Raw genomic sequence first — 22292 nt, 5'->3', positions numbered from 1 at the left:
CAAGTTACTGTGTGATCCTAGGCACATAGGCAAGACCACTGTGTGCCTGGGTTTCCTCTTCTATAAAGTGGTCTGAATAGAACCTGCTTCACAGAGTTGCTGTGGGTTAGGGTTAGGGTTAGGGTTACGGCACTGAAAGCTGGTGTTAGGCACTCACCCTCTGAGCTGTTCTGACACTGCATCATGTGTGGCCTTTGATGCTCTCTCTGCCTGGACTACCCCTCCTTTTCTCCACCTGGGGAGCATATAGTTATTGGTGCAATGTCCTCTCCTTTCTAGAGCCTTCCTTGCTTTTACTTCACCAAGCAATTCGCTGCTTTTTCCTCTAAGTTCCTGTAGCTCTTTTTAGATACCTCTTACAGCACCTCTCATCCGACGATCCTTTTTCTTATTGTGGTTTAGGTGTTTTCTTTCCTCACTGGATTTTTGAGTTCTTGAAGAGCAGGGGCCATATTTTATACATCTTTTCATCTCTAGGGACCAGGCAGTCCCTGGGACACAATAAGCACTTGCCATTAATTCTGTTGAATTAATGAACGGATGGGTGATGGATGGATGGACAGGTGAAGTGACTTACTTGCCCAGGACCACAGAATTCAAATGGATCTGCATTTAGTTTATGTTGGGAAAATTACCTTTCTGAGCTTCTAGTTTCTCATCTGGAAAACAGGTCTGATAATAATGGTCGATAATAATGTCCTGGGGTTGGGAGGGTTAAACGAGGAATGTATAGGACAGTGGTCAATAGTATAAGCTCTAGAATCAAATTGTTTGCGTTCTAGTCCCAGCTCCACCGTTTATGAGCTGTGTGAACACACTAATGGGCCGTTCAGAGAATTAAAAGAGCTATGCTTTATAGGTGCCTGGCACAGGGTAGGTATTCAGTAAATAAATACTTTTTCCCTTACCTGACCTTCTCCAAACCTGTAGGCCCTGGACTCTGAATGCTCAAAACAGCTGTTCAGATGCCACATTTTGCTCCCGGTGACTAATGTCCCTTAAGCCAAGGTTAGAAAGCTGACTCCAGAACCAAGCTTACATTTGAGAGCTGAATTAGAAGCAGGGGATATGGCTGACTCGTTTAATTAATAAGGAAACTTTTGAAAAGGAGCAGTTTAAAATCAGCAGACATGCCAAGGAAATTGAAAAGCAAGCACTGACCCACAATTTTGTATGTGGGTTTCACATGTCGCTGGAAGAGTCCCTTATGAATGAATAATGGATCGTACAAAACGAAGTTAATGTTTTACAAACTGTAAGAGCAGTGATTATTTTTGGAGCAAATTAGCCAACTAGTCAGTGCATGACATTGTAACAATTCTTGAATTTCCTGCTGCTTTTTGACAATATATTCTAATACACTCATTATTCAAAATTCTCCAGCATGTCTATTACTAAGCCAAAGGGTATTGAAGAGAAGAAAAGGTATTTCATTTTGGACCTAGAATCCCATCACACGCCCACATGAATCCCCCAAACCTCCTCCTTTTTGTGGGATTTGGAAAGGGCTGAAATGAGGGTGCCCAGGGCCCTGGGCACTGGGGTTGGCAGTGGTTCACCCAGCAAGCATTTGGCAGTTCAGCTGAGAGAGGAAATTGGAGAGGGCAGGGGCCCAGCCAGACCTAAAGGGATGAGCTGCACAGAGGAGGAGGGAGAAAGGCAGGAATCTTATTAGCAAAACCAGCTGCCTGCCAAGTAGGGCGTGTGTCTCAATTTCTGAAGGAAAGAGAAAATTGCAGCTGTTAGTTTTAACCTCAGGCCTTCAAAGATCGGGAAGAAAGTGGGCAGTGGGGAGGGAATAGTCCGCTACTCTCTATTCCCCAAACAAACTCCCTGTATCTTCTACCTTCGTCTTCCTTAACCTCACACCTCCCCATCCATACCTAGAGCCGCATCAGACACCTGTTCCAAGAACTCTTTCCTGATCTCTCCAACTCGGGAAAGATTCTCTCTCTTCTCCCCCATGTGCCCAGGGAACTCTCTGTCCCCATTTAAGACTTCTCACAGAGTTCTTTAATTATATGCCTGCCGACCTCCTTCTTTCTTTTTCCCCTCTTATCTTTCTCTTTTTTTAATAGCTTTATTGGAGGTATCACTGAGTGCAATAAGCTGTTTGAATTTAAGAGCACAATTCTCTGTGTACAGACCTGGGAAACGATCACCACCACCGAGGCAGTGTACATACCCATCACTTCAAAATGTCCTCGTGTCCCCTTGCATTCTTTCCTCCTGTCTCCCTTCTCCAAACAACTACTCATCTGCTTTCTATCCCTGTAGATCAGCCTGCATTTTCTAGAGTTCTATATAAATGGAATGATACAGTATGACTGTTTTTGAACTGGCTTTATTCACTGAATTATGTTGAGATTCACCCATTCAAACCTTCACTCCTCCCTGGAATGTGGGTTCTGGTATGGGGTGGGGGGAATGGGGTACAGATCCTGGGCACAAAGGAAGACCCTTAATCAAGGACACCGGTGTGATGGGCAGACCTCTGGATTTGGCACCAGAATGGACGTGGATCTCAGCCCAGACTCGACCACCACCAGCTGTGTAGCCAGGAGGGAGTCATTCGCAATCCAAGCCTCAGTTTCCTCATTTATAAAGTGGGGTTGATGATAAACTCCCTTCTCTCCGGAGAGCTCTGTGAGACTCCCCTGAGCCAGGAGATAAAGTGCTCTGTAAACTGTGAAAGGTCAGTCCTGGGCAAGGGATTAGGCCTGGATCAAGGCAGCAGCACACTGGGAATGCCCCAGCTCCCAGGGCTATTTAAAGGCTGCCTTGAATCCAGGGGAGCTGCCCGGATTGGCGATTCTTCCCAAAACGGCCAATAAGAGCTATGCCTGGTGGCCTTTAATCCTGATCCAGTTACGAAAATGTCAAGGATTCTTTTCCATCGACCCTCCCCCCTTCCTCCGCTGGGGCTGTGTTTACTTACAAGGTCTCCCTCCCTCCAGGGAGCCGCGTGTGACCTGAGGATTCCTCCTCTGGCTTGGAGCCGGTGATAAGGGCAGCCCATCTGCTGGGGGCTCCAAGAACCACAGGTACAGGAACCGGGAGCAGAAGGGGAGGGATGGGGAGCCCGCCAGGCCTGGCTGCCGCTTCCTTTGGCCGGGATTGGCACAGAGGGGACAAGGCAGGAGGGACAGAAAGAAATAGTTGTCTCCCGTTTAAAACCGACTTGACCTATAAAATCATACCAGTTTTGAGGAAACTTCCTATCTCTTTTCATGAACTGGGTTTCTTATTTGCTGGTGATCGGTAAAGAGAGGTGAGGTGAACCAGAAGGACCCAGAGAAGGAGGTTCAAGTTCTGGCAGTGTCATTTCTTCTGTGAACTTGGCAAAGCCACTTCCCTTTCCGGGCTTTAGTTAATTAGTTACCATTTGCTGAACACCTACTACGCGTCAGGCGTGACACTGCATTTTCTATGTTTTTTCAGTGTAATCCTCAAAGCTATACTGAGAGGTGAATATTCTTCCCCTCATTTTACAATTGATGAAGGTGAAATAACATATCCAAGGTCACTTAGGATTTGAGCCAGAATTTGTACTCAGTGCTATCTGACAACAGAATCCATGTTCTTTGGCGAACTGGAGGACAGCAATGCTCAAGGAATGAACTTAACATAAAGTTCACTTAATAAGGGGAATGCTGCCTAAAGTGTCCACGGTGTACATTTAATCTAGAAGGTTCTGAGAAGTCCTGGAATAGAGGCACTTAACTTTGTTTTCAACCAAGAATTTTCCATATTAAATTGATTATCACTCTTTTTTCCTGTAACATCTATTTATAGGCTAAGGAACAACTGCCCCTCAGAGACTCACAGTTGGGAACCACACTGAAGCAGAATTAAAGGGATTACAGAGTTTATCCAACGAACTATAAGAATTCCATGAACAACAGCTTTTTAAAACATCTCCAGGGGTGAGAGACTCATCACCTGGTCAGACAGCCTGCTCCCTTGTTGTACAAACGCAGCGGTTAGAATAGTACCGCCCAACAGAAAGGTACTGCAAGCCACAGGTGTGGCTCGAAATTTTCTAGAAGCCACAGGAAAAAACCTAAAACGGAACAGGCAAAATTCATTTTAATAATATATATTATCGAACCCAATGGATCTAATAAAAAATGGAACTAATATGGAACTAATATGGAACTAATATGGAACTAATATGGAACCCAATATGGAACTAATAAAAAATGATTAATGAGATATTTTACACTTGTTTTTTCTTTTTTAATTGTCTTTAAAATCCAGACTAGCCACATTTCAAGGGCTCAATGGCTACATTTAGTTAGTGTCTCCCAAACTGGAGAGCGCAGGGTTAGAAGATTCTTCTTTAGGTTCAGCTAAGCTCTTCCTGCCTGTGCCTCTGCCCCGCGGTCCTTGGGTTCAAGGTTACCGTCTACAGATGCATAATTCAGCCACCAGCCCTGAGGATGAGTTCTGTTTGGCCATGTCCTTGCCCATCAAGCACCCACCATGATGGAGCTCACCCTCAAGCAGTGATCTGCTGAGGTCCGTCTCCCCCTTGGAAAGGGCTTTCCAACACTAAAATGCTGTATAAATGCAAGGCCTCATTCTCCTAACCCCTTCTGGGGCAGACTTCCAGTCACCCAGGGTTTTCAGTGGTCTCATCACACGGTTATTTTACATTAAACCTGCAGGCAGCTGTTAATACAATGCCAGGCCTGGGGCGACTCCTTCTTTCTGCTCCCTGGGCCTCAGTTTCCCCATCTATCAAATAATATTAATAAATTTGAGTTTTCTATGATTCAGACCCTTCCCGCTTCTTTTTATCCAATACCACTCTCTTGGCCTTCTGATTAAATTTCCCTTTAAACTGCGTCTTAGTTAGAATTCAGGCATAGTTATAGCTTCCCATATATCATAATAATAAGCATTTTCTGGGAGTCTGTCACACATGGCAGGCACTGTGTGCTAAGAGCCTTATGTATAGCATCTCATTTAATCCTCTCCCTACCCGAGTGAAGTAAGCACTATTATTATTCCCTTTTACAACTGTGGCATCAAGTGGTGGAGTCACAGGTCGCACACTTAATAAGGGGAACGGCTGGAGCTTCCCACCCAGGCCCTTCTCCGGCTCCCTGTTCCCAGGCTGTGAATGCACGTCTAGGCCTGGGACCTGAAGTGGGCTCAGGCCTCTGATCACTAACAAGGGAATGGGCAAAGCCGCTTCTCGCCTTATGTCGTGGTTGTTGTTGTTCTTGCTAAAACCCACGGAGCATCCTCCTTCTGTTTTGCAGAGGAAGAAAATACCCTTATACCTTCCTCACTAAGGAAACCCTCCTCTTCACGAGTCAACTTTCCTCCCATTCCCTTGACATTGCAGGGAAGGGGCTGAGGCCCCTGAAGGCTCTGGAGGAGACCCGAGGAGCTCAGGGCAGGGGTATTTTTAGAGTTGGCTGCACTGTTTGCAAGGAAGCTGGTCCCTCAAGCCTACGGGGGCCGGGGGGCGGGGAATCCTGGCTCCCGGGCCCACCTGCAGCCCAGCTCCGGCGCTTCCTCCCTCCCTCCTGTCTGCTCCTCTCCTGTGCGCTCTGTCACGCATGGGCTCTCTCAGCACGTGGGTGCACTGTCATTACTGCCCTGGGAGGACAACAGAGAAGAGCCACAGCCCATGGCACTGAACACCTCCTGACACTGGAGAAACCAAGAAGCTGCCATCCGTTGGGGAAATGGGGCTGGCAGCTGGCGATGACCCGGAAATCTTGCAAATGGACATTTCTCCCCTGAAATAGTTTCAGAGCCTCGCCGTCCTGGGCCTTCACTGCCAAGAGGTTGGGTGTGGTGGGTGAGGACGCCACAGAGCATGCCTCCAGCTCCTACCCTGTGTGCCAGGGGCTCTGAACTGTGACAAGTCCCCCCCCCCCGCCCCAGCCCCCCTTTCTGCAGCTACAGAGCGAGGATGGCTTGGATAGTGGGGCTCCCCAGACACTGGCTGAATGTCTGAGTCTCCTCCATGACAAGGTGAGGATTCCTAGGACCCCTCCGGGGTCGGCGGTGGTATTAAATCACCAGTGGAGTGAACACAGTGGGCGTGCACTACGTAGGGCCATTCATAATAATTCCATATCGCCAGCACTTTACACAGCACCTGGCGCAAAGTCAGGTCTCCACGAGGGATGCTTTCCTTTATTCTTATAGCTCAGGCTTCACCTCAAAGCCTACATAAACCTCCCCTCCAACTATGCCCTTTTTAAAATTGAGTGTTTACTCCTTCTCACCCAGCCCTGCACCCCTGTCCCCCAGTGGTTCAGGAGTCTTACAGCAGACACTGGAAGTCCCTTCTCTGAGTCACGGTGCCGACGCTTCCCAGGCGGGCTGCACCTTTGTACCCCATCCCCAGTGGCTCTTGAGACAGGGCATCCCGACCCAGGGTGGCTGGACCCGACCCAGGTAAGCAAGTCTTCCAAGGATCTGACCACAGGCTGGCAGGCCTGATGGGAAGCTGGACCCAGGCAGCCTAGCCCTCACCCAAGCTTCCCTGGGATGCGGCTGTGGAGATGACAAGGCCTCCAGGCTCCTCAGAGGAAGTGCTAACTTCCTCTGTTCTTTGGGCAGGCTGGACTTCTCCTCCAGTGGCCAAAAGACGCTCAGGGATTGTTGCTAGAAGTGGCTAAACTCCCACCATGTTTCTTCCATCTCCCTCCTCCATCCCACCCTCCCCCTTCTGCTTCCCCCTTCCCCTCCCCAGTCCTTTTCCTTCATCCCCCCTGCCCCCCCCACCTCCTCTTCTCCACAGTTGTGCTTTTGACCCAAGTGATGGGGTCTTCCTAAGGGGGAGGTCAGGTCTAGGAAGACAGTCTACTGTCTTCCTAAGGGGGAAGTCCCAGCAGAGGGGAGAGGAATTGACTTCCCTCTGTGGCCTCATGCCTCCCCGTTCTCGAGACCTTCCACAAAGACGTCCTGATGGCCTCTGATGCTCCAGGCACTGGGCCAAACATTCAAAGGGGTGGCCAGGTGAGAACAGCACGGGCTAGTTAGCCTGGTAGGCTTGGGCCAGGGTGGCCCTCCTGGCTGGCTGGGAAAGTTGCATGTTAAAAAGGTGCCGCCTTTGACCACCTTCTCTACTGTCTCGAGGTCCTCCATTCACACTTTGTCTTGTGTCATTTTGCTGCCAGACAGGTGCCACTTTGGAGAATGTGGTTACAGCAGGAGGTGCCCTGCCCATCTCCCCCTCCCCTGACCACCAGGCAGAAGAAACAGCTTGTTTACCAGGACAGAAGCCTGAAACAGTAATGGTGCCAGCCGGCTAAGTGTGACAGGTGTGGCTGGAGTGGAGGGCACTGGCAAGGGTGAAGGTCAGGAGAGTAGGCTGGGAACCCGGGATGGGACCTTCATGCCAGGAGCCACAGCTGGAAGCCTGCATCAGGGGCCGCCTTGAGGGGATGTCAGGCTGGGCTGCAGGAGGGAGAGAGTACCAGCAGGAAGACCTCACAGGACACAGTGACAGTTCTCCTTGTCCCCTTGAAACTGCTCAATCCCTAATCCTTCCTTCTGAGCTCCCCACAGACTGTGCAGACCTGAAGATTTCCCAGGGGTGCACTCATTCTCAACACTCTTCCTCACCCACCTTCTGCTTCCTAGTAGCTGGTGACCTTAGACAAGTCCTTTAGCTTCTGTGGCTTGATTCTTTCACCTGTAAATCAGAGAAAGGGTGTGCATTTGTGTGTGTGTGAGTGTACATGGAGGTACACAGACACACACACACACACACACAGACATACACACACACACACACACACACCCCAGGGGTGTTATGAAGCTAAAGTAAATAAGACACTGTGGAAGGAAGCCCTCTGGAAAGCACAGGCCGTTCCTGGTCCCTCTTCGTCCGCCCTCAGCTGCTATTCCCATTCCAGAGGGGAAATCCTCGCCCGGAAAGCCCTGCTCACACTGGCATGGGGCCCAGGGCAGGCGCAGAGGCTGGGTCTCTCCCTTCCCATTTCCCTTGTTGATTCCAGTGTGACTGTTGTTGGCTTGCAGATGGACAGGCAGGTTTCCGGGCTCGCCCTGCTGCCAGACTGAGGTCCCACCTTGGCTGCTCGGGCTCTGAGACTGGTATCAAGGACCCACAGGGGCTCAAGGGGGCTCTGCCTGGACGGGGATCTCAGGTGTCTCAGCAGAGCTGGACAAGGGCTTCTTCTGTTTAGGCTGCAGCTCAGAGATGACCTGTGGCTGCTACAGAGGCCTTCCGGCAAGATGAAGAGGTGAAGTTGGGAAGGTGATCTGAGCCAGGAAAGAGGGGCGACATGAAAGGAGCAGGAATCCCAGGAAGGAGACGGAGCTTCCGCAAAGGCAGAGAGGTGTGGGCAAGCAGAAGGGCTGGCAGCCCGGCAGCTCCTCCCCCGCACGCAGCTGCCTACCTGCTGATGAGCTGCCCTTTGGCTGTGACCCCTCCCTTTCCCCCACTACCCCCACCCCTATTGACTCCCAAGTTCCGTAAGTGTTCAGGTCTTAGATGTCTCTGGTACCCCTCTTCTCTTCTCTAGCCAGTGCCTGGGACTCATAGCCCTTTCCGGCCTGGACTAACTAAAACAGCTTCCTTTGTGACCACCTAGAGGGGTGGGATAGGGAGGGTGAGAGGGAGGGAGATGCAAGAGGGAAGAGATATGGGGATATATGTATATGTATAGCTGATTCACTTTGTTATAAAGCAGGAACTAACACACCATTGTAAAGCAGTTATACTCTAATAAAGATGTTAAAATAAAATAAAATAAAAAATAAAACAGCTTCCTGACTGTTCTTCCCTCCAGCTCCCCCCCTCCTTCTAATCCATCCATCTCACAGTGGCCAAAATGATCTTTCTAGTATGCAGATCTGATTGTGACATGTCTCTCTTCTGCTTAAATCCATCAAGGGCTCCTCACCACCTTCCAGATCGATTCTGCAGCTTAGAACCCAGGACCCTCCATGGTCTGACCCCATCATCTACCTCTCCTGCCTCCTTTCCCACCCAAACCTGCATAAACCCTGAGTTCCTGCCACACTAAACTTCAGTTCCCCCAATGAGGCATATTTCATGCTGTCAGGTGTTCTTTCCTGGAGCCCCGCCACCCCTATTTCCCTGGCTATCCCTAACCCTCCCTCAGAACACAGCTAACAAGTCACCCCGTCTAGAAAGTTTCTCCTGAACCCTCCTTTGTGCTCTTGGAAGCCACCATGTGTATACCTCTAGCACAGAGTTTCTTTTTTTTTTGAATTTTTTCACTCTTTTTTATTTTTATTTATTTATTTATTTAACATCTTTATTGGATTATAATTGCTTTACAACGGTGTGTTAGTTTCTGCTGTATAACAAAGTGAATCAGCTATACGTATACATATGTCCCCATATTCCCTCCCTCTTGCGTCTCCCTCCCACCCTCCCTATCCCACCCCTCTAGGTGGTCACAAAGCACCGAGCTGATCTCCCTGTGCTATGAGGCTGCTTCCCACTAGCTATCTATTTTACCTTTGGTAGTGTATATGTGTCAATGCTACTTTCTCACTTCGTCCCAGTTTACCCTTCCCCCTCCCCGTGTCCTCAAGTCCATGCTCCACGTCTGCATCTTTATTCCTGTCCTGCCCCTAGGTTCTTCAGAACCTTTTTTTTTTAGATTCCATATATATGTGTTAACATACAGTATTTGTTTTTCTCTTTCTGACTTACTTCACTCTGTATGACAGACTCTAGGTTTGAATTTTATTTTTTTTATACAGCAGGTTCTTATTAGTTACCTATTTTATACATATTAGTGTCTATATGTCAATCCCAATCTCCCAATTCATCCCACCACCACCACTCCACCCTACCTGGTTTCCCCCCTTGGTGTCCATACGTTTGCTCTCTACATCTGTGTCTCTATTTCTGCCTTGCAAACCGGTTCATCTGTACCATTTTTCTAGGTTCCACATATATGAGTTAATATACGATATTTGTTTTTCTCCTTCTGACTTACTTCACTCTGTATGACAGACTCTAGGTCCATCCACATCTCTACAAATGACCCAATTTCATTCCTTTTTATGGCCGAGTAATATTCCATTGTATCTATGTACCACATCTTCTTTATCCATTCGTCTGTCGATGGGCATTTAGGTTGCTTCCATGACCTGACTATTGTAAATAGTAGCACAGATTAACCTAAGGTCAGAATCAGAGACTTTGTGAACTTGCATGGGGGGAAAATAATTGCATCATTCTATTCACTAACCTCTACCAAAATGTACCATTTCTTTTGGTTACAAATATAGACTCAGATCACAGTGATATCCGCTGTACCTGTGATCTATCACCAAAGAAGTCAAATAAATTTTCATATCACTCTAGAGTTCTGAAAGATTTTCTCACAAATGGTCTATGCTCATCAATATTATGAAATTTCAAAGTTAATAAACCTATAGATGTGATTATTTCATGTGTAAATAAAGACACTCATAAATTATACCAATTTGATTTTTCCTGTATATTGGGTTGGCCAAAAAAGTTCATTTGGATTTTTCCATAAGATGTTACGGAAAAAACCCAAAAGAACTTTTTTGGCCAATCGAATATTTTGTTAATTCTTTTAAAAAATAATTGACTGCCTTTGCAATCATTTGCATTTTACATTATGCATTTTAAAATGTTACTCTGAGAAGAGGTCCATGGGCTTCACCAGGCTGCCTGTGGGCTTCCTGCCATGAAATACTCTTTCTTCAGCAGAAACCTATAACCCCCTCCACTGGGACTGTTGGTTTATCTTGTCCATCTCTGTCAACTTAAAAGCAAGAGACCCTCTCCTTACCTGCAAGTCTTAATACAGTGCATGGCCGCTGGCATGTGCCTAAAAATATTTTTTGGAATGAAGAAATAAATAAAGTCAAAAAGGAAGGAAGGAAAGGGAGGGAGGGAGTAAATTCAATCTTCAAAGAGCATCCGCTCCTCCCTCTACCTGGCACTTTCTCCCAGATGGCTGTAAGGCTTGCTGCCATCCACCTTTGTGTCTTTGCTCTAATGTCACCTTCTCAGTGAGACCCTTCATAACACCACATTTGAAGTTACTAGAACCACCGCCCTAGGTGTGCTCTGTCCTTCCCTGCTTTGTCCTCGTCACACTTATCACCATCTGACACACCACTTCTTTCTGATTTTTAATTCACTTATTCTCTGTTTCCCCTTACTAGAATCTAAGCTCCATGAAGGCAGGAAATTTTATCCTATTCATTCATTTCTGTGTCTCTGGCACCTGAAACAGCACCCCACAGATAATGAGCGTTCAGTAAATATTTGTTGGATGGGTGGACGGAAGCAAGCAAGTGGTGAAGGCCAGTCAGTTAAATCAGTCCCCATTCAGCAGATGAGGAAGCCAAACCTGGGAGAGTTTGGGGCCCTGAGTCACACAGGGGGTCGATGGCAGAGCTGAATTGATGTGAGTGGGTAGAGGGAAGAAGTATGGGTTGCTTGGATTGGGCTCAGAAAGAAGGACCTGGAACCCCAGGCCAGGAAGTTTTGTTCTAAGGCATAGGGCATGTTTTCAGTGGGGAAATGACAGAGCCCCAGGAAGACTGGTGTGACTTGTAAGCAGAACCGAGGGGCATTATGGAGGTTCATCGGGGACATGTCTTAACTTTAGGCTGTTGCTGTTTGATCAACAGCCTGGATTTGTAAAAATCCTGACCTTCCATCCTCCTCTGGGAAAAGCCAAAGCCTGTTCACCCTGAGGGGGCTGACAGCTCGAAGGATCTCTGAAGGATTCAGGACCGGAATAAGTGGGTCCCCCTGGATGCCTAACAGCTCTTCTGCAAACCTCCGCCACAGTGCTTCCCCAGCTGGGCTGGAATGTTCTCCTTTTCCGTGAGGTCTCTGATAACAGGACTACAGCACAGAATTCTCTCTTTGGCAGTGAAAGGCCAGAGCACGAAACACAGTAAGACTTTAAGGACTATTTATTGAAGAAAAAATTGTGATTAGAAAATTGTGGATGCTATAGTGATCATTAGATTCGATCATGGGGGAGAGTAATGAACTTTGATTGAGCTATGACAGTATAGTAGGTACTGTGCTGGGTACCTGAGCTACAGAGCTGAGTGATTGGGGCTCTTGATTTCTAGGAGCTCACAACGGAGGAGGAGACCAACACATGAACGGGTAAAGATGGAGGGGCTGCAACCCCCAAGTCCTCTGGCACTTACCAACCTGAAGTTATATTGTCATTTCATTTCTTGGACTCTGTCTTCCTACAAGAATGTAAGCTCCAAGAAGGCAAGGGTTTTGTCCTGTTCCAAGCTCTGCTCCCAGCACAGAGCAGGTGCTCACTTAGGAAATGTCTGTGAATGAGTCAGTGCCTCAAGGAAACACAGAGGGTGTGGGTGTCTAACCCACTTCAGCGGTGGGGGTCAAAGAAGACTTCAGGGACAATAGAGGCCTTGGCCAGGAGAATGGTGTTCCAGAACTTATACCTCCTTCAGCATCCCCTGTTTCATGACTTCCATACAACTCAGTGGTGTGAGAACTACTTTATAAATAAAGAAACAAATCTCGGAGAAGGGGAATCAGCTTGGTCAAGGTCACCCAGCTGGCAGAGCAAAGACTTGAGCCCAGATCTCCTAAGTCAAGAGCCTGTGCCTTCTCCACACAGGCCTGGAAAACCATTCAAGAGGGTACTAAGTCCAAAGGACAGATCATCTTCACCAGCATCAACATCAAACATCATCATCATCGTCATCACCATCATCATCATTTCATCACCTTTATGGCAGCTATATTCTTCTGTTTTAAATCTCCCCTTTTTCCTTAAACAAGTTTAAGTTGGGATTTTGTTCCTTGTAACCAATGGAGTTTTTTTTTTTTTTTTTTTTTCCAATAGAGTTTTGATCAATAAAGGCAAGAAGTTTGTAAGTTCAGATTTGGAGAGGAGGGGATAGGCGTGAAAGACAAGTCAGAGGCAGAATTAAAAGAATGTGGTAACCAATTTTGATGAGTCATGTAAAAGAAGGGGTATCCAAGGGGAAGTCCCAGGTTTTTAGCTTGCGTGGTTGGAGGGGGATGGTTGTGTCTTCAGCAGAAGTAGGCAGTCCGGAAGATAAACTATGGCGGGGGGAAGAGGGGGGGCGGCGGATGGCAGGAGGAAGGGAAAATGCATTCCTTCATTCATTCATCCATCCCTCCATCCATTCATTCATTGAACAATTATTTGCCAAGCCCTTTCTGGGCAATGGGGACTTAATAGTGGATAAGGTGAGTTGAGGTTTGGATAGTATCTGTAGACCATCATTGACTTATTTATTTAACTAACAATAATCACCAACTATGGGCCATGCTCTGTCCAGAGAACTGAGTATAAACCCAAGTAGTGACGTCTAGCAGGTGGCAGGAAAGAGGGTTGAGTTGGCATTTCTGTTATAAGCGTCATCCCCACGGGGATAAGTGTGGCAGCCATGGGAGAGAGTGCTTGGAGAAGAGAAGTCTAGTTCCGCAAGCCTTGCCCATCATGCCTGGGCTTCAGCTGTGAGATGAGAATACAGTGTTTCTTTGGCCCGTGTGTCTGAGAGGCAGACACAGAAAAAGCATGGGTTTAGGAGTCCAGTCTGGTGCCAGCCTGGGTTCGCACACTGGCCCTACCAGGTAACCTTGGGAATGACCCCAAATGAGTTGGCTTGCCTCTGAGGGTCTTGGTTTCCTCAGCTACAAAATGAGGATGTGAACGCTTATCCCAGTGTTGAGAGTAAAAAAAAAATGTACAAGTGCATTCACTCAACTGCAAACATGGAGCAAATACCTATACGTCCCAGGTTCTAGAGTACAGGACTTCAGTGGAAGCCAATCTTAGGGGGTTCACCTGGGAGGAACAGGTGAATCTCTGGGGCTACCATGGCTTGGTTCTGATTCACCTAAAACAGCCAATCTCTCTCTGCCCACCACGAATCAACACCAATCTGCCCTTTCCCCACCGCGCACAGAAGGCAATATTCTATGCAATTAGAGGGAAAAAAGAAAAAGAAAAATGAACGTTCTGCTGTCCTCTGCAGAGCTGTTTTCCGGAGCCGCAGAGAAAGGGCCCACGTGAGCCATGCTGTGCTTGGCGGCCACTGCTCCAGTCCTCACACAGAGGCTTAAAGCTTTATTTGTGGTTAAAGTTACGAGCAAGGGTGAAAACCTCAGAAAAAGGTGGCGGGGGTGGGAGAAAACATTTTAAAAGTTGAGAAAATTGCCTTGTGTTCTCAAGCGCGGGCAATTTGTCCAAACACCTGAGCTCTGTAGAATCCTAGCGGTCTATGGTTTATATTCTGGGGCTCTGGGCCCAGGGTCAGGATTGGGGGATGCTGTTTTCATACATTAAGAAAATCACAAAATTGCTTTTTACAAGATATTAATGAGTAGCTTTACCACTTCAATGGCGACATTGTTGAAGGTTTTGAAAAAAATCCAGGTCCAGGTTTGGGGGGGGGTTTGTTCGGAAGGTTGCTACATAAAGCATCTCACAGACGTTACCCGGGGAGTCTGGGTGTTGCCCACCCGTAAGATCCAGAGCAGAGGACATTAAACATTTTAGGGACAGAAGTGCCTGTGAAGGTCTTCAAGTCCAACCGTCTCCTTACACTGATGACAAAAACAAGGCCCAGAGAAAGTAGGCAACACGCCCAAGGCAGGACAGCATGTTTGGGATAGAAGCAGGTCTAGATTCCTGGCTCCTAAACTTCGAAGATCTTTCTGGCAGACTTTGAGGCAGCCCAGAGGTGATATTCCACTTCAGAAACCATGACTGGCCTCCCCTCATGTTGACATTTCTGCGGCAGCGACTTTGAAACTGCTTTTTATGGCCCTGGCTTTGGAAGGGCAAACACTGTTATCAGTAGAACAACACAGGTGGCTTCTGGAGTTGGGTCCAGGTGGAGCCGGGCAGGAAGGGAGGGCCCTCTGCACAGGCAGACATGACCCAATCACCTGTCTGGGTTCAGAAGGGTGCACAGACCCTCCCTGGGGAGTGGGACAAGAAGCTGGTGTAGTGGTGAAAGAAGGGCTTGGCTTTGGGGAAGACAAGACGGTCCAGGTCCTGGCAATGCTGCTTGCCAACAAGCTCCCTGACCGAGCTTTCTATAAAACGAGGGTGATGATGGCTCACCCACAAGTACTCAAGAGCCCAGCTTGCTAGTAGCTCTTGTATTGGATAGCACAGGTATAGGATTGGACATTGCTGGTGAGGGTACTGGGCTCTTGACATTGGTGGCTTAGTTCTTGCCCACCTTGGCCACCTGAAAACAGAGGGCGGCCCAGGTGAGGTCTCCAGCTCTAAGGGCTCAGGCTCCAGGCAAAGACATCTGGGGCTCCAGGCTCATCCCACCTTCTTGGTCCTCTCTAATACTACAGGGGGGCTTCCCTGGTGGCGCACTGATTAAGAGTCTGCCTGCTAATGCAGGGGACACGGGTTCGAGCCCTGGTCTGGGAAGATCTTACATGCCGCGGAGCAACTAAGCCCGTGCGCCACAAATACTGAGCCTGTTCTCTAGAGCCCGCAAGCCACAACTACCGAGCCCGCGTGCTACAACTACAGAAGTCCGCGTGCCTAAAGCCCGTGCTCCGCAACGAGGGAAGCCACTGCAATGAGAAGCCCGCGCACCGGAACGAGGAGTAGCCTCCACTCGCCATGACTAGAGAAAGCCCACGCACGGCAATGAAGACCCGACGCAGCCAAAAATAAATAAATTAAAAAATAATAATAATACTACAGGGATTTGGTTTCAAGGTTTGGAGCCTGGCTGAGTGACGTTCTCATGCTTCCTGGAGCAGAACTCCAGGCTGAGAATACGTGTGGGGCTAGGAGCCAGAGGCTGGTTAATGCTCTATGTAAATGCTGCCGTTTAGAGTCAGAAAGCCTAGCATTCAAGTCCTGGCTCACCTACTCAGGTTTTAACGGCCCTGGGTAAGTCAGAGAATCTCTCTGAGCCTCAGTTTCCTCATCAGTGTTCTTCCTGCCTGCCAAGTCACATACTGGTAAGGGAATGAAGTCAAGGAGATAGAAGACATTGTAATCTGTAAAGTACACTCATAAGAATGGGAAACTTCTAAAAGTAGGGGGTGGCTTTCTTTTTGCTCTGCCTCTTCACTAAAATGGTATTCAGATGGAGGTAGGTAGCTGCCTTTGAATCTATGTAAATAGATGTTGTACTATTTGGAAACATTCTCCAGAAGTCTAGAGATTAGAAGTATCTGGTATCCCAGAGACACCCTGAAAGAATTGCCTTGAGGGGAGGGGGAGGAGAAAAAAGAAGCAGCTATTATGTCCTAGATAGTGTGACAGTCACTTTCATATATAAAGAGTCAGGGTAAGGATGATGATGGCTAACTTTATTGACAGGTACAGTTCTGAGAGCCTTACACATATTAATCCCATTTTGCAGATAAGGAAACTGAGGCACTGAGAAGTTAAAATCAGTCAACAAGGTAACACTAAGCTGAGGTTTAAATCCCAGCATTCCAAGTCCCAGAGCCATGTGTGCAACCATTGCACTGCACTGCTCCCATAGACCGCGTGCTGTTGGATTCTCATGTACACCACCTGCATCTTCCAGACAGGAAACTGAAGCTCAGGAAAGTTGGGTAACTTGTGCAGGTCACACAAAAGAAAGGAGGTTCGCTGAGGTTTTTCTTTCTTCAAAACTGTTTCCTTCTTTGGCTCTCTTTTCAACTGGTAGAAAGGCACTCATTCAGCATGAGTCCAAATCTAGCTTCCTGTTATATCCTCACTTGAGTCCTATCCTCAACTTTGAATTAGGCAGAAGAAATCTATAGCCTCAGTCGTAGGGAAACCTCTGGGAAAAAGCATGTAGCCCAAGCTTGGCACTTAGTAACTGGGGGCTGGTGGGCCCACTCTCCCAACTTCCTCACCTCTTCTCTTCCTCAGGAAAAGAAATGCAGTCCCCTCAGCCTTTACAAGGATGACAGCATCATTCCCTTGCATGTTCTAGTTCTGCGCTTTTGGACAACTTCCGGTTTGACTCTGATAACCTGAAAATGTGGAACCAGACCTTAACCCTGCCTTCCAGCTCCAGCCTGACCAAGGAGGAAGTGCAATGTCACCTTGTTATTTGACACTATGCTCCTAGTGATACAACCGAAGTTTACGTTTTCTTTTGGCAGCTAACGCACACTGCTGACTCACGACTCTCTCACGTCCTGACTTCCTGTCTATTGCCTTCTTCTCTACTTGGCCTGATTCCTTAAGTCCTCTCTCATTGGCATTATGCTGGGATTCCTGAGGGATTCCTTCTGTGGGTGGTGGAGGGTGGTCTCAGGATAGGGGCTAATCCACACGCTCAAACGTAGGCCTTCAAAGTCCCAAAGATCGCTGGATCCGGTGGGTGACTGGACATAGTTGTCTGACCCTGATGGGGAAGCAGCAGACAGAGGGCTATTTCATAGAGTCAGATCAGTGAGTGACGGGAAAACATCCCTGGTCAGGGAGTGATTGCTGCTGTGGCCTTGTGTGCGGCTCCCTTCTAGAAGTGTTTGGGAGCCACAGTTCATTGATGCATGTATTCACGTTAAAGTAGTGCTCGGCAGTTCAGGCTTTGGAACCTGACAGGCCTGGATTCAAAGCCACTTAGCACCTTTCTGACTTTAGGCCAAGTCCCAACATTTTAAAGCCTCAATTTCTCGCTGTAAACCTGGAGCCATAATGGCGCTTACTTCACTGTGATGTGGAGAGGATGAAAAAAGAAAGCATAAATAAGCATTTTACCCCAGTGTCTTCACAAAAGGAGAGTTCAGCATTTGTGGTGATTTCTACCACGCCTTTGCTCTCCCATTCATGCATTTATTCAGCAAGTATTCCCCGAGGGTCTCTGGGGGGAGTGCAGCAAAAGGCACACAGAGGCTAGTAAAAGCCTGAGGGCAGGACCGGGCTCTGGCAGATAAAGACACTTCCGGGGACCAGCCAAATGCCTTACAGAAACTTTGCTCTGGTTCTGGGTTTGGACTGCTGGACACCCGAGCCGCATCACACCTCCCCAACAGACACACCATCTCCTGTGTCATCTCTCAGTTTGACATCTCTGAGATAACTCTCAATGTCACCTTGGGCAAATCCCACAACTCATCTCAGCCCCTGGCACATTTCCTATAAAACAGATATGTTAATACCCACAGTGCCAAGGTTTCATAGTAGATTAACCAATAACAAAGGTAAGGTGAGAAGCTAAGCCCACACTTGGCTGATGCCCCATAACTTTTAGCTGCCTTCCCCCTGCCACTCCCTCTTCCTGCCAGCCCTCTATTACTATGTGCCAAGCTTGGGCTAGATGCTAATGGTCGACAGACTCATGAGAAGCTAGCCCTGCCCATAGAGAGTTTAAAGTTTGGGGAGGTGGGGGAAATAAATGTTTGAACCTCCAACCCTAACAGAGAGAGCTAAGGACTGTGATGGAATTATGTCCAATGGAACATAGGAATGCCAGGAAGAGCAAATCACTTTGCCTGGTTGGCCTGCAGGTTTTTCGTCTGGCAAATGGGTGTAATTTGTTCTTACCTCCCATGAGATGACTTAAGTGAGTTAGTAAATGTGAAACTATATGTTGGAAAGTTTAGTTCTGTGCTAGTGGTTCTATTTACTTATCTATTTTCCCATTAGAAGTCAATCCTCTTGAGGGAGAGCCTATGTCTTCCTCATTCCCCTGTCCCCAGCACATTGACACAGAGCAGGCGCCAGTCCACATTGGTTGAATGAACTGATGGAAGAATTTATGATCTAATTTGATTACCCCACCCTCAGAGAGGTACACCCATTTTATAGATGGAGAGAAAACAGTGTACAAGGGTTCAACAAGTTGCCCGGCAATCAGTGTCTGAACCAGGCATCGTCAGACCTCTTCTGATGACCTTTCTACTAGATTCCACAACACAGGACACTGGTTCAGGTAGGATGACACCACTCTGCTTTCTCTGTGGGTCACTGAGCCAATCCATCAGCCTCTCACACTGAGTCATGGGTGGAGGTGAACCTGGGACTTGAGGAGAAAGCAGAGCTGCCCTGCTGGACCGGTGTGCCCAGGGATCCCTCAGGACAGCCAAGCACATCACCCAGGAAATCCCTCATGGGGGATGATGATGGGGTGGGTACAGAGATATCACACTGGGTCCACTCCCCTCTCTCGCAAGAGTGTCTGAAGGGCAACACCTAGCCAGTCACTGTGCCCAGTGGCCTGTAACTCAGAGGCCTCCCTTCTTCTCCATTCCCAGGGCAAACGCCTTGACTTATCCTCTCATCATCTCTCTTGTCTTGAGTGTGCTCCCAACCCCCAATTTACTGACCTCCTCTAAGAAATTAAATAACCTGCCATAGTCACACATCATGACTATGTCGTGCTGATGTTAAAAAAATCTTTAAAATCTCCCTAGTATGTAGAGAATGAAGTCAAAATCCCTGGCTTGGCATTCAAGGCTCTCTTGATGGCATTTCAGCCTACCTTTCCAGGCTCCTTCCTGTCTATACTCCCCTGAAGCCCTCACTTTAGCCCAGTATACGTGTTGCTATTCCTCAGAGTTGCCTTTGACACTTTGTTCTCCTCACCCTGGCTAATACACTTTCTTTCCCTTGGAAGGCCCTTCCCTTGTTTTACTCATCCTTCACATCTGAGGTTAAAAGCCACAGCCTTTAGGAAGTGTTCCCTAATCTCCTTGGCCCCAAATGATAATACTAGTTATGTTTATTGATCACTTATTTTGGCCAAGTCATAGTGATTCGTTCTTTAACATGCTTCCTTTAATTTGATACTTCCCACAATCTTACACAGTCATGAATATCATTATTCCCCTTTTATAGCTGTGGAAACTGAGATTCAGAAAGGAGAGCTAGTCTGCCCATCCACACACACCTCGTGAGATTTCAAAATCAGTCTACCTGCCTCCAAGGTCACTCTGTGATTTTGGTTCTTATTCAGCAAGTTCTTCGTACCTCTTTGGGACACTCCTCTTGCTGGTGGTTGTGTTTTCCTACAGAGTTTATCTACTCAATTCTACTGTGACTTTCCTGAAGATGCGGGACTATTCCTTGTGCACCTTCAGGTCTCTGTGAAGCGTCTGACACATATTGGTCCGTGAGACAGAAACAAAGAGTTACTGAGCGCTTACTGTGCGCAGCCCTGTGCTATTTGCTATACCTACACATACACACACGTACACACACACATTCATTTAAGTATTGTTAGTCCCATTACACAGTGGAAGAAACAGAGGTGCAGAGAGGTTAAATAACTTTTCATCATCTAAAATTTGTGTTTGAATTTTTTTTTTTTTTTTTTTTTTTTGCGGTACGCGGCCTCTCACTGCTGTGGCTTCTCCCGTTCCGGACATGCAGGCTCAGCGGCCATGGCTCACGGGCCTAGCCGCTCTGTGGTATGTGGGATCTTCCCGGACCGGGGTACGAACCCGTGTCCCCTGCATCGGCAGACGGACTCTCAACCACTGCGTCACTAGGGAAGCCCTTGAATTATTTTTTAATCATTTTCATGTGTTTCTTTTTCAAAAATAAAGTAGTTGATTTGAAATATGGACCTATACAAATGTTTGAAGATCACACATCCAGAGAAGAATTCAGACTTGGGTGTTTATGACTCCAGGGATCATTCCACTGTAACCATCTCATTTCTGACATATCTGGAGAAAATTTTGTTATGTGGTGTTAGGATTATGGTCAGCTGCACATGACAAAAAATTCATGGTCATCGTGAGGTTTAATTCTTTCACACAGAAAAGAAGCCCAGAGGGAGGTGATGCACTCCATGGTGGCAGAAGCCCAGGCTCCTTCTATCTTGTTGCTCTGCCATCCTCCACACAGGGTTTCCACCTTCTGGCCCAGCGTGGCTACTCTCTCCAGCAAGACGGAGAAAGAGCAGGATGGAGGGCATGTCTCCTGCAATTAAGAACACTTCCCAGAAGTCTCATATGCCACTTCTGCTTACACCCCATGGACCAGAACTTAGTTACCCGGCAACAACTGGCCATAACGAAGGTCAGACAATACCGACTTCATTTCCAGCAGCCACACCCCCAGCTGAAAACCGGGGGCTCTGTTGTTAAGGAGGACACAGGTATGAGTGTTTTGCTTTCAGAATGCGTCTGCCCTGCTCTCTAAAATTGATTCATGATTGGAAATGTCTCATCCTTCTGACATACTCTTGAGCCCTCTGTAGAGGAGATTAATACACACTGAGGGAAGACAACCAAATGCTCATCAAAGACCCAATTTCTAAACCAAGTAATCAATGGTCTTTCTCTGAGGCAAGGTCTGGTTGTGTGTTCTTGGGCAAATCAATTACCTTCCCTAAGTCATATGACCTTGGGCAAGTCATTTGACCACTGTAAGCCCACTCTCTATCAGTTAAATGCAGATAAGAATAAAATAATATCTGCCTCATAGGGTTGCTGCGCAGCAACATCATGAGAAACATGAGAAATTCATTTTCATAGTAGATTTTATTTGACCCAATATATCCAAGCTATTAACATTTTAACATGTAATAATTTAAATTGCTAACAGGATATTTTGTGCTCTGCTTTTCATACTTAGACTTTGTCTTTTTTCTTCTTTATTTTTACTGAAGTATAGTTGACTTACACTGTTTCAGGTATATAGCAAAGTGATTCAGTTATACATATACATATGAATATACATATATTCTTTTTCAGATTCTTTTCCCTTATAGGTTATTACAAGATATTGAATATATTTCCCTGTGCTATATAGTAGGACCTTGTTGGTTACCTATTTTATATACTGTAGTGTGTATCTGTTAATCCCAAATTCCCAATTTATCCCTCCCCTGCTCCTTTCCCCTTTGGTAACCATAAGCTGGTTTTCTATGTCTATGAGATTCTATTTCTGCTTTGTAAATGAGTTCCTTTGTATCATTCTTTTAGATTCCATATATAAGTGATATCATATGGTATTTGGCTTTCTCCATCTGACTTACTTCACTTACTCATACTTAGACTTTGAAATCCAGTGTGTGTTTTACATTTACAGAACATCTCAATTCAGACCAGGCACATTTAAAGTGGCTGCTGGCTACTGAGGTAGATAGTACACGTCGAGGTTAATTTACGTGCCCTTTCTGGGTGCTCCCCTAGCACCCTATCCTTACAAGGGAAGAAGTAATTCTTCCCATGGCAAGTATCTGTTTACTTGTCTTATCCGCAAGCAACTCCCTTGAGGACAGGGAGAGTGTGGTCTCCCCAGGGCCTAACATAGTACCTAGCACAGAGCAGACACTCAATCAGTACTTGTTAAACAAATACTATTCAT

General features: G+C 47.1%; 1 pseudogene; it reads right to left on the bottom strand.

Annotated features, from left to right (window-relative positions):
* Window positions 1-2879: 2879 nt before the first annotated feature.
* Window positions 2880-10822, bottom strand: LOC137208876 (uncharacterized; annotated as a pseudogene).
* Window positions 10823-22292: the final 11470 nt, after the last annotated feature.

The sequence above is a fragment of the Pseudorca crassidens genome, chromosome 2 (assembly GCF_039906515.1).
Source record: "Pseudorca crassidens isolate mPseCra1 chromosome 2, mPseCra1.hap1, whole genome shotgun sequence".
NCBI lineage: Eukaryota > Metazoa > Chordata > Mammalia > Artiodactyla > Delphinidae > Pseudorca > Pseudorca crassidens.
Note: the sequence above shows the minus strand (reverse complement) of the source record. Positions and strands in the feature narration are given on the sequence as shown.